At 41.1% G+C, this 12,865-nt stretch overlaps 1 non-coding gene across 1 annotated transcript; it reads left to right on the top strand.

Annotated features, from left to right (window-relative positions):
- Positions 1 to 11,816: 11,816 nt before the first annotated feature.
- On the top strand, positions 11,817 to 11,923 carry LOC131238256 (small nucleolar RNA R71). The gene has a single exon (XR_009167662.1). It is a non-coding gene; the product is annotated as a small nucleolar RNA R71 (small nucleolar RNA).
- The last annotated feature ends 942 nt before the right edge of the window (positions 11,924 to 12,865 follow it).

Raw genomic sequence — 12,865 nt, 5'->3', positions numbered from 1 at the left:
TCCTCATCGATAGAGGCAAGTTTTGCCAAATGGTTGGCTTTAGCATTTTCTGCTCAAGGTATCCAAGTGACAATACATAGCTAAAAACTTTCGATCAACTTTTTAGCTTTCTTCATGTAAGCTTTTAGATGCTTTTCGTGTCTGATACACACTAGTGACCTGATTGACGACCAATTGCGAATCGCTGAAGACATTGAGATGAGTCACGCCCAGACTTGCTGCGAGTCGGAGGCCGAGCAACAAGGCTTCGTATTCTGCCGTATTGTTTGAGGCTTGAAATCCAAGTCTTAAGGCATAGTGGATGTAGGTTTGATCGGGATTTTCTAAGACGACTCTTGCCCCGCTTGCCTTAGAGTTGAAAGAGCCATCGACAAACAACTTCCAGGGTTTTGGGTTAGGCGAGGATTCGGGAGAAGTTGCAGTCGATTGGTTAATTGATTTAACTCCAAGCTCGGTAGGTAGATTAACCAGTGGTGTCACTTCAGCTGAAGTCGGTTACAGCTTGTCCCTTAATAGCTACTCTCGGTTTGTATTGAATGTCGAATTCGCTGAGCTCGATTGCCCACTTTGTTAGTCGGCCAGATGCTTCTAGTTTCTAAAGGATCTGGCATAGTGGGAGGTCGGTCATAATGGTGATTGTATGAGCTTGAAAGTATGGCCGAAGTCATCGCGAGGAGACGACTATGACCAGGGCCACCTTCTCCAAAGGTGGGTATCTTGTCTCTGCTGGTAACAATGCTTTGCTGACGTAATAGACCGACAGTTGCTTTCCTTCGTATTCGCATATTAAAGCCGAGTTAATAGCTACGTCGGATACAGCCACGTATAACAGAAAAGTTTCTCCTGACTTAGGTTTTGACAAGAGAGGCAGGGATCCGAGATAAGACTTTAATTGCTACAACGCTGCTTCGCATTCTTCCGTCCAATCTAACGTTTGTCGTCCTTTCAACTGTTTGAAGAATGGGAGGCATTTATCAGTAGCTTGAGAGAGGAAACGGTTGAGTGCGGCTAGCCGTCCGGTCAACCTTTGTATGTCTTTGATTATTCTCGGGGACTCCATATTGAGCAGTGCTTTAATTTTCTATGGGTTCATCTCGATCCCTCGCTGACTGACAAGGAATCCGAGGAACTTTTCCGAACTTACGCCAAAGGCACACTTGCTCGAGTTTAAGTTCATTTGGAACTTACGAAGGATTAAGAACATCTCTTCTAGGTCAGTTATATGATTGGCCGCATATATACTTTTGACAAGCATGTCATCAATGTATACTTCCATGGTTCGTCCGATCGGCCGAGCAAACATTTTATTCACCAATCATTGATAGGTCGCTCCAGCGTTCTTTAAACTAAATGGCATCACACGGTAACAATAAAGTCCTTTATCAGTGACAAAGGTAGTCTTAGATTTATCAGATTGATGCATGACAATTTGATTGTATTCAGAATAAGCATCCATAAAGCTAAGGAGTTCATGCCCTGCTGTACTATCTACCAACTAATCGATTCTCGGAAGAGGGAAGCTATTCTTTGGGCAGGCTTTGTTTAGGTCAGTATAGTCAATACAGACTCGCCACTTCCCATTAGACTTTTTCACAAGTACGACATTAGCTACCCATTCCGAGTAGTATATCTCGTCTATAAATTTGGCCTTGAGGAGCTTGCTAACCTCCTCTTCAATGATAACATACCTTTCAGGGCCGAGGGGACGTCTTTTCTGTTGAATCGGCCAGTAGGTCGGATCAATGTTGAGTCGATGAGTCATCACCGAAGGATTAATTCCCGGCATGTCTTCATGACTTCAGGCAAATACATCAGCAGATTGTCGGAGTAGAGTTATCAGCTTGTCTTTCAGGGGAGACTGCAGAGACGAGCCAATCTACACTGTTTTGGACTCGTCTGTCTCGACCAAAGGCACCAGGATAAAGTCCTCTACCGGTTGTCCTCGCTCATGGGTCTCGGTACGAGAATTCAACGATTCAATCGTGGATACCTCGGTTGGAACTTTCATGGCCATGGCATAACAGCGTCTTGCGTCCTATTGGTCGCCTTTAATGATTCCTACTCCCGACTCGATCGGGAATTTCATGGAAAAGTGGTAAGTCGACACCACGGCTTGGAGAAGACATAAAAAGGGTCGGCCGAGTATTGCATTATAAACTGATGGTTGATCGACTATCAAAAGGGAGACCATTATTATTACTTGATGGGGAGGGTTCCCCGTGTGAGAGGCAACGAAACGACTCCTTCAAGGAGTGTTCATCCTCCCAATAAGCCGATCAATGGGGTGTGAACCGACCGCAAAGCTGATTATTCAATTCCCATTTTGTCGAATGCTTGAGTGAACAGTACATCTGCTGATGACCCTATATTGACGAGAATGTGGAATACCTTTCAGTTTGCTATAGGTAACATGATGAGCAATGCATCATCGTGCGGATGATAGATGCCTCGGGCATCTTCATCGGTGAAGGATATGTAATATCTCTCCATTTTCTTCTCCTTCGGGGGTCGAGACAGGATCAGGATTTTGGACTTGGGTCAAATGATGTTCTTGGCATGATTTTCTCGAGCATCGTTTGAGTCGCCCCACCTCAGGGACCACCTACAATTGTTCGGATTTTGTACTTAATACGGAATTGGAAAAATGTTCCGTGTTCAGTGATGTTTGTTAATGCGTCATTACCATGAAAGAAGGAAAGCGCTAAGTGGTTTTTCACTTAATTCTTTCAAATATAAGAGTCTGGCTAAGTGGTTTTTTGTAAGACCCGTATCCTAGTCCGTACTGTTCCGTCGACTGCCGCGATCCTTCCCGTCAAATTCCGGCAACCTGCGACCTATAATCGACGTTTGCGCGCGATCCTAAGCCATATCCTGTAGATTTGAGTCAGCTTAATCCGAGCCATGTACCATTGCGACCGCACCGTCGCCGCGGTTCCAACGCCGCGTCTCGTGCGCCAACCCGACGCTTAGATCATAAGATGTGGACCATGCATTATAATGGTCGTGGACCGCATATTGCGGGACCCACCCATCCCATGTGGCACCAATCTCTAGGTAATCATGAGGGTGATGGATGACATCACCCTAGCTATAGCCACCCTACCCTAGCTATAGCCACCCTACCCCCTAGCCTTCTTACAAACATTTATTGCTAGCCACCCTCCCTTACAAGTAATCATGGCCTACCTAAGCTACACTCTCTCTCCTTACAACCCTCTCTCTCTCATTTCTCATCACTTTTCCCAAGCAAGAGAAGAGGCTCACGTCCAAGCCTTCCCATGGAGAGAAAAAAAATGATTTTTTGGTGGCCCACCTTTCCATCCCAAAAATCTATTATCCTAGAAACCAACCTGTTTTAAAAGATTTTTAAACTCGCAAGTATACGAATCAGATGTAGAAATGGTACTTATTACGAGATCGGTCCCACGAGGACTGGTGTCACAATTCAAAATTAAAGATTCTTCTTAACTAATCCAACAGATATTTGCGATAGTAATTAAATAAACTAAATAAAAATCAATGGAAAAATAACCAAGAATAATGAGGAAAATTCAATCAAAGAGAAGACTAGGACTTTCGAATCCACCTCTAATTATCATAAACCTTGTTTTACCTGTTGATTCATCCTAATTCAGATTGATATCAAAATAAATAGAGCGCACTCTATGTCCTTGGTCGGGCATACAGAATGTATAATTCCTTAAAGCATATGGATCACATCTTTCCATCCATGGTCAGGCATGGAGAGATGTAGATCCTGTTTCTTCCTCTATAGGAACCTGTTCATGGTCAGACACAAGCACCTAGAATAGTAATCCAAACAACATCCATAACTAGACTTTGGTTAAGCTCCTAGAATGGAGAAGCACAAAACTTTCAATTAAGCATACTAGAGAAAGAAACAAATCAATTAAATTAGGATTAAATCAACAAACAAGGACTATTCAAGTTGGAGGCTTCATCTCAGCCCTAGCTAATGGATTTAGCTGTCCATGTGATCAGTTAAAATGTAAGAAAAATAACAATGATGGAATGAAAACATCCTTCTAAACTCTTTCTTCTCTTTTCTTCTCTTTTCTTCTCTTTCTCTTGATTTCTTTCCTTGCTCTCCTCAAAACTCTCGATTTCTAGCCTTTTCCTCCTCCCAAACGAGCCCTTGTTTCCTCTTTCTTATAGCAATGTAGGCGGTGGAGAGAAGCAGCAGCGGAAGGTCTTCCGCATCCGCGTGCGAAAGGTTTCCGTTTCTGTTTGAAATGAGTTTCCGAGATGGTACATGTTCCGAATTTGATTTGGACACCTAGGATACGGTATTGGCCTCCTGAAGAATCTTCTAAACGGTCTGGATCATGCATCTGATGGTCATTGAGATCACGGAACAGCATGCAAATCGGTCAGCGTGCGGACCTTCTTTACGCAGCCAAGTTCAGATGCATAACATCCCATCTTTCCTTGCTCGGTTTTCGAATAAAGACCGTCCCTTAGGACGTTTCCAAGTCGTCTACAAGATGGACGGATCAGATCTTCCATCTGATCGAGAATGGTGGGCCACAACCGCTGCAACAGTCGGACAGCGTCCGGGCGCTCTAAAACAGGGTACGCGGAGTCCGTCCGCTGTGGTGCTGGTGGGACCCATGTTGATGTTCTTTTGATAAATCCAATCCGTCCATTGGATGCAGGACGGAATTTCGACCGCATATGGGTGGTTTTGAATTTGCGTGGACGCGGCCCAGAGAAGGAATCATGCTGAGATCTTTTTGAACGTTATAGGGCAGCCCGCTTGTGACCTCTGTATCTCACACGTGTGCACGTATGGGCACAAACTGAAAACATGGTTTTGTAGATATTGAACCCTTCAACACGATGAACGGTTTAGATTAACCGTACGTGCTACCGGTGGGGCCCACAACGGTCCGTAAAAATGGACTTTCCGTCCGTTACGCGCGCCAGAAACGGCAACTGTCATTTTTGAAAAGGAAAGTCGGGTCAGCGGCGCTGACCGACTTAGGTCCGTTCGGTGCTCAGGCAGTGCACATGTGCACTATGTACACATGCTATTCATATGGGGTCCAATGTGATGCTTTCGAGAAATCCAATCCATCCATCCTGTTTCTCACCTTATTTAAACTGTCTGGGTCAACTTTGAAGTATATCCAGATTGTAGGTGGGCCTAAAATTGAAGATTAATGGGCTAATCTGTCCGTTGGCCCACTTCTCGAGATATCCAATGGTTGAAATTTAATATGTACGGTTTATTTATGGCCTCTAGGCTATGTATGAAGTTTCGAGTCAATCGGATGGCGGGAACCATGTGATCTTGTATTCTGGATCATTTTCGGGCCTTTTTAACGTGAACGACTTGATTTCCTCGGGTCCCTGGCATGTGAATTCTTCAGTATTAGTTCCCTTGAGTGCGTCCCTTGCTCTGGTGACTTCGGAGTGTCAAATTCATGCTTATAGTAGTCTTTTTCCATCAACGCTCCTGATTTCATCCAATAATAAAAATATAATTAAAATATTCCATTAAGCATTGTCATGTACGTAAAATCATGCACTAATTAGGGTCTGATATGTAATATTTGACCCTTATCACAACCCCCAACCAGCATTTTGCTAGTCCCGAGCAAAACATGCGAAAAATAATTTTAGAAATACATAACAATTTCTGTAAACCTGAGTGACTTGTGAATAAATCGTGCGAGGATTCTAAGATTCATGAATGGTGCACAGAATTTTTTCCTTTCTGGAATCAAGCTCACGATAAACTTCATAATCAGTTTCAAAATATTAATCCATTAATTAGAATATTCTAAACATTGAGTTCCACGAGCGTATAGTGTAATCTCGGCTTACTATCATTAAGAGATCCAATTGTCAATTTCATGATATCATTGGTAATTAACAACGGAATGCATGACAACTGAAACCAACACTTGCCTTACAGATTAACTTTTCATTCTATCAGCCTTTGATTTTTTTCTTGAACAGTAACGCCAAGGAAGGGAATCAAATCCTCACTTATAGGGAGCAAAGCTATAGTAAAGATTGTACTCCTAACCCTTTTCTCATGTCAACCATGGGGAATCGAATCTTCATCTATAGGGAGCAAACCTATGGTGAAGATTATATGACTTACGCTCTCTCTCAATTCTTAGTTATAGACCGAAGCTAAAAATTTTAGGCTGGTTTCTTTCATGCTTAGTGATTACCAAGTTAATCATTTAATGTTGAAACGGAACCTTAATGTGCACCGAGATGTGATATGTGAGATCATGACTCAATCGATGTTTAAAAGTTCTAATCATGGGTTAACAATTTAAACTTAACTGTGAAATCTAACAGAAGGCTGAATCCAAGAGTTATAAATTATCGACATTCTGTACCTTGCAATGTTAAAATCACCCTTATCCTTCACAATCACTTCAAATGCACAAGAAATTCTAGAAAAATTTAAAAATTTTCACAATTTTTTTTCACAATTTGTGCTCAAGACCAAGAAAATACTGATGAGGTAACCTAATCGCTCACCCCCAACATAAAATCTACATTGTCCTCAATGTAAAAGAAATAAGCATGCAATGCACATGGGACAACGAAAATAAAAGAGGAGTGATGGACAAATAGTACATGTATGAAAGAATCTAGAGGCTTTCTAAAAAATATCCATGTAAGAGCAAATCAGCATAAGAGAGAAATCAACAAAACAAAATGATAAAAATGCAAAAAGAAAATCCTACCTATACCACTTTCGCAGGTGCTCTCGATTGCATTTAGCGTATGCAACAAGCCTTTAAACCCCTAGGTTGCCCCTAGTGGACGAGTTGTAGTCTCGTGAGGGTTTGCAGCAATGCTACCCACAAACATTGAACTAACTAACTAGGAAAATGAAATGAACTGAAAAGATGGGTTGCCTCCCAGGAGCGCTAAGTTTAACGTCTTCAGCCAGACAAGAGTGGACCATGAACTAATCAATCTTGATAACCTGGGTCCGCCAAATAAATTTCCTCCACATCTTTGTTCACCAAATCATCTAAATATGGTTTTAGCCATTGACCATTTACTTTGAAGATATTCCCGTCTGTTAAATTTTGAATCTCAACTGCTCCATGAGGGAATACTTTTACTACTCGATAAGGACCATACCATCGCGAACGTAGTTTTCCAGGAAAGAGGCGGAGCCTGGAATTGTACAGTAAGACCTTCTGGTTCGGTTCAAATGTCTTGCGAAGAATTGCTTTGTCATGGAAGATTTTTGTCTGCTCTTTATAAATTTTTGCATTCTCATATGCCTCATTTCGAATTTCCTCTAACTCATTGAGTTGAAGTTTACGGTGTGATCCGGCCTTGTGCAAATCAAAATTAAAAGTTTTGATGGCCCAATAAGCATGATGTTCTAATTCCACAGGTAAGTGACAGGCTTTCCCAAATACAAGCCTGTACGGAGACATTCCAATCGGAGTTTTGAAGGCCGTACGATATGCCCAAAGAGCATCATTCAACCGTTGCGACCAATCCTTACGATCGGGGCGAACCGTTTTCTCTAAAATTTGTTTAATCTCCCGATTTGACACCTCAACTTGACCACTTGTTTGTGGATGATATGGCGTTGCAACTTTATGAGTGATGGAATATTTCTTCATTAAAGATTCAAACGGTTTGTTGTAAAAATGAGTACCTCCATCACTTATAATTGCTCGAGGAGTGCCAAAACGAGAAAAGATATTTTCTTTTAAGAAACGGACCACAACTTTGTGATCATTCGTTTTACATGGCACTGCTTCAATCCACTTAGAGACATAGTCGACGGCCACAAGGATATACACATAACCGAATGATGGGGGAAATGGGCCCATGAAGTCAATACCCCAAACATCAAATATTTCAACAATGAGAATATTGGTAAGTGGCATCATGTTCCTGTGGGAAATATTACCCGTGCGTTGGCATCTATCACATGTTGAGCAGAAGGCATGGGTGTCGCGAAACAGTGTAGGCCAATAAAATCCACTTTGTAAGACTTTCGCAGCTGTTTTCTTTGAACCAAAATGACCACCACATGCATGATCATGACAAAAGGAGATTATACTATGAAACTCACTCTCAGGCACACATCTCCTAATAATCTGATCAGGACAAATTTTGAATAAGTATGGGTCATCCCAAAAGAAATGTTTAACCTCAGCAAGAAATTTGGATTTATCTTGTTTAGTCCAATGAGAAGGAAGTTGACCTGTAACAAGATAGTTTACAATGTCCGCATACCAAGGTAATTGGGAAATAGTTAGAAGTTGTTCATCAGGGAAAGACTCGTTCATTGGCAAAAGATCCACTGTGGACTCTAAGACAAGTCTAGACAAATGGTCGGCTACCACATTTTCGGAACCCTTTTTATCCCGAATTTCAATATCAAATTCTTGTAGCAAGAGGATCCACCGAATCAATCGAGGTTTAGCGTCTTTTTTAGAAAGAAGATATTTCAATGCTGCATGATCTGAGAACACTATAACCTTTGACCCTATGAGATACGACCTAAATTTATCTAGAGCAAATACCACCGCCAACAATTCTTTTTCAGTGGTAGAGCAGTTGAGCTGTGCATCATTTAGAGTCCTACTAGCATAATAAATGATATGAGGCATTTTGTTCAATCTCTGTCCTAGGACGGCTCCAACAGCATAATCCGAAGCATCACACATAAGCTCAAAAGGTAAACTCCAATCAGGTGGTTGGATGATTGGAGCAGAAGTCAGTAAATGCTTCAACTTATCAAAAGCTTGCCGACACTCATCATTAAGGACAAAAGCAACATCTTTAGCTAGTAAATTGCATAAGGGTCGAGAAATTTTGCTAAAATCCTTAATGAATCTCCTGTAGAATCCCGCATGCCCTAAGAATGATCTAATCTCCTTAACCGTTCTGGGTGGAGGAAGACTAGAAATTAAATCAATCTTGGCTTTATCAACTTCAATGCCTTTACTTGAAATAACATGCCCGAGTACAATCCCTTTTTGAACCATAAAATGACACTTTTCCCAATTCAATACTAAGTTCGTTTTTTCACATCTTTCCAAGACAAGAGATAGATGGTATAAACATTCATCAAATGAAGAGCCGAAAATTGAAAAATCATCCATGAAAATCTCAAGAAAACGCTCAACCATGTCTGAAAAAATACTCATCATGCATCGTTGGAAGGTCGCAGGCGCATTACACAATCCAAATGGCATACGCCGATAGGCATATGTGCCAAAGGGACATGGAATTGTGGTGTTCTCTTGATCCTTGGGAGCAATGGGAATTTGATTATACCCGGAATAACATCCAACCCTGCCAATCTCTCAAGCATCTGATCTATGAAAGGAAGAGGAAAGTGATCCTTCCTTGTGACCAGGTTTAGTTTTATTGTAATCAATACAAACTCGCCAACCCGTAGTCATGCGCGTTGGTACTAACTCATTATCCTCATTCTTTTTCACCGTAATCCCAGACTTTTTAGGAACAACTTGAACTGGACTGACCCATGTGCTATCTGAAATGGGGTAAATGATACCAACATCTAACAATTTTAGCACCTCAGCCCGAACGACCTCTTTCATGTTAGGGTTAAGCCTCCTTTGCATTTCACGCGATGTTTTCGCGTTCTCTTCAAGATGAATACGATGCATACACACCGAGGGGCTTATTCCCTTTATGTCCACCCAATAGCTGCCTTATGTTCTCTAAGAACATTAAGTAACTTACCCTCCTGTTCTTTATCAAGGTTAGCAGTTATGATGACAGGCAGGGTTTCAGAAGGTCCTAAGAATGCATACTTGAGAGTTTCAGGTAATTGTTTAAGGTCGACTTTGGGTGGTTTCTCAATAGATGGGACCAGTTTAGACTCAGATGGTGGAAGAGGTTCCACTCTAGCTTTCCATTTTGTTGTATTCATTTCTGGATTAGAGTCAAGCAATGCATTGACTTCTTGGATGGAACTTTCTATGTCAAAATCTACGCCAAAATGTGCTAAACAAGTCTCAAGAGCGTCATCGGAAGATTCAAGGAAAGAGTCATGCACTAGACTCTCAATCATATTCACTTCAAATATATCATCCGAGTCTGACATTTGTTGTCCAGCATTGAAAACGTTCAGCTTGATCTTCATGTTACCAAAGGACAACTTCATAACTCCATTCCTACAATTTATGATTGCATTGGATGTGGCCAAGAATGGACGTCCTAAGATAACCGGGATTTGACTTGTAGGATTCTGGACAGGCTGAGTATCTAGAACGATGAAATCCACTGGAAAATAAAACTTGTCAACCTGGATTAGCACATCCTCAACAACACCACGGGGCACCTTGACAGATCTATCAGCTAGTTGGAGTGTTATTTTAGTTGGTTTCAGCTCACCAAGTCCTAGCTGCTCATAGACCGAATATGGTAACAAATTAACACTGGCCCCTAAATCAAGCAACGCTTTCTGAACCTTATGCTCTCCTATGACACAAGAAATGGTAGGAGCTCCTGGATCCCTAAATTTAGGAGGGGTGTTGTGTTGAATCATGGAGCTGAGTTGCTCTGCAAGGAAGACCTTCTTATGAACATTCATCTTACGCTTTTGAGTGCATAAATCTTTAAGAAACTTAGCGTAAGCAGGAACTTGCTTGATAGCATCAAGCAACGGAATGTTGATTTGCACTTGCTTAAACATGTCCAATATCTCATTGAAGTTGTTTCCTTTCTTGACCGGTGCCAGACGTTGAGGAAAAGGTGCTTTAGGCACATAAGATGGCACATGAGTGGTTCCTGGAGAGTCAGAGTGTTGTTGGACTTTTGATGCACTAGTATGTCTCTCCATTTCATTTTGATCTTCCGCATTGGACTTTGATTCTTCCCTAGGCATCTCTACTTTTTTCTCGATCTGTTTACTGGACCTAAGGGTGATGATTGATTTGGCTTGCTCATGATAGTGTTCTTGGTTTGAATTAGAGCCAATCTCATACTGTCCTTTTGGATTTACCACAGGTTGACTAGGGAACTTGCCCTTCTCTCTCTCACTCAATGTGACAGCAAGTTGACCCAACTGTACTTCCAGCTTGGCAATGGATTGCGCATTTGCATGTAAACTCTGCTGGTTAGCTAGTAAGGTATGTTGGGTGTCTTTTTGAAATTGAAGTGAACTCTGCATAAAAAGATTGAGTGTGTCCTCAAGAGATGGTTTCCTAGATTGTGGAGGCACTTGTTGATACTGTGAGAACTGCTGAGGTTGTTGACTGCCAACTTGGGAGTAAGGTTGCATAGGAGGATTTCCAGATGGTCCTCCTTGTTGTGGTCCTTTTGCCCAAGAGAAATTTGGATGTCTAGCCCACCCTGGGTTGTAGGTATTTGAGTAAGGATCATTCCCAGATTTTTGAAAAGTGTTCATAGCATGTACTTGTTCAGAGAGAAATTCTGGAAATGCTGAACTAGATGGACAAGACTGCGTAGGATGGGCGAGACTAGAACATATGGCACATGACTCGACTTGAGTTGTTTGTGGAGGTCCATTATTTAACATTAAAGCATCCACTTTCTTTGTCAGGCTATCAATTTTGGCATAAAGATCTGGCGTGACTCCTACCTCATATATACCACCTTTCTTCTGTGGTTGGGGACTCCTTTCGCCTGTATTTGAATAGTCCCATTGCTGGGAGTTTTCACACAAGGTTTCAAAGAAATTCCAAGCTTCGACATCACTTTTGGTCATGAATGACCCTCCACTGGTGACGTCAACCATGTGACGGTTTTGGGGTGTCAGACCGTCATAGAAGTATTGAACATGTTACCACTTTTCAAAACCATGGTGTGGACATTTAAGAAGTAAGTCCTTCCATCTTTCCCAACATTCATGAAAGTGCTCACCCTCTTTTTGTGTGAAATTCTTAATTTCTCTACGGAGGGCATTAGTTTTGTGAATCGGGAAGAACTTGTTTAAGAACTTCTTAGACAGTTGGTCCCATGTAGTGATAGACCCAACTCCTAGAGAATTCAACCATGCCTTCGCCTTATCCTTCAAAGAAAAAGGAAAGAGGCGCAAACAGATCGAATCGTCTGAAAAGTTTTGGAACTTAAAGGTGGAGCAAATGTCTAAGAATTCTTTCACATGATGATATGGATCCTCCTTATCTGAACCATAAAAGGAGGGTAACAATTGTATGACCCCAGGTTTAAGTTCAAAGTGTGCTGCCGTGGTGGTAGGTAACACTATACATGAAGGCGCATTGAATTGGACAGGAGCTGAATAATCTCTAAGAGCTTTAGTTCCATTCTCTTCCGCCATTTAAAATAGGATGTTTCTAAATCTTCTATGAAAGGTTCTTTCTATTTCAGGATCAAAATGTGCTAGTTCTATGTTCAGAGATCTACGTCCTAGCATAAACTATGTTATCAATATAAGAAAGAAAACTAAACTAAGATGCAACCTAAGATGAATAAAACTAAAGGAAAAAGTTATGAATTCCTAAAAATAAGAGAAAGCTATGTAAACGAGAATTGGAAGGAAGAACCCGAGAAAAGGAGATGATGAATGTCTGAAGATTTGAGAGCTCCTCCTTTTGAAGACAATGTTATTTAGCAGCTTCCTTCCTTAAATCCTGTAAACAAAAAGAAAATAAAAATAAATTAAATTTCCTAAAATAATGCTAGAAAAAATCCTAAGCAACATTTAATTTCTAAAAAAAAGAAAGTTTGTAATCTTAGAAATAAAAGCTAAGTTAGTTTATAAAAAGGGAAAAATTTCTAAAACTAGAAAATAGAAAGTTACTTGAAAGAAGAATCAGAATCTAGAATTAGAAAATAGGAAATTTCTAAAAATAAAATAAAATAGCCTAGAAATAGAAACTTT

Source organism: Magnolia sinica, chromosome 2, assembly GCF_029962835.1.
Source record: "Magnolia sinica isolate HGM2019 chromosome 2, MsV1, whole genome shotgun sequence".
Lineage (NCBI taxonomy): Eukaryota > Viridiplantae > Streptophyta > Magnoliopsida > Magnoliales > Magnoliaceae > Magnolia > Magnolia sinica.
Note: the sequence above shows the minus strand (reverse complement) of the source record. Positions and strands in the feature narration are given on the sequence as shown.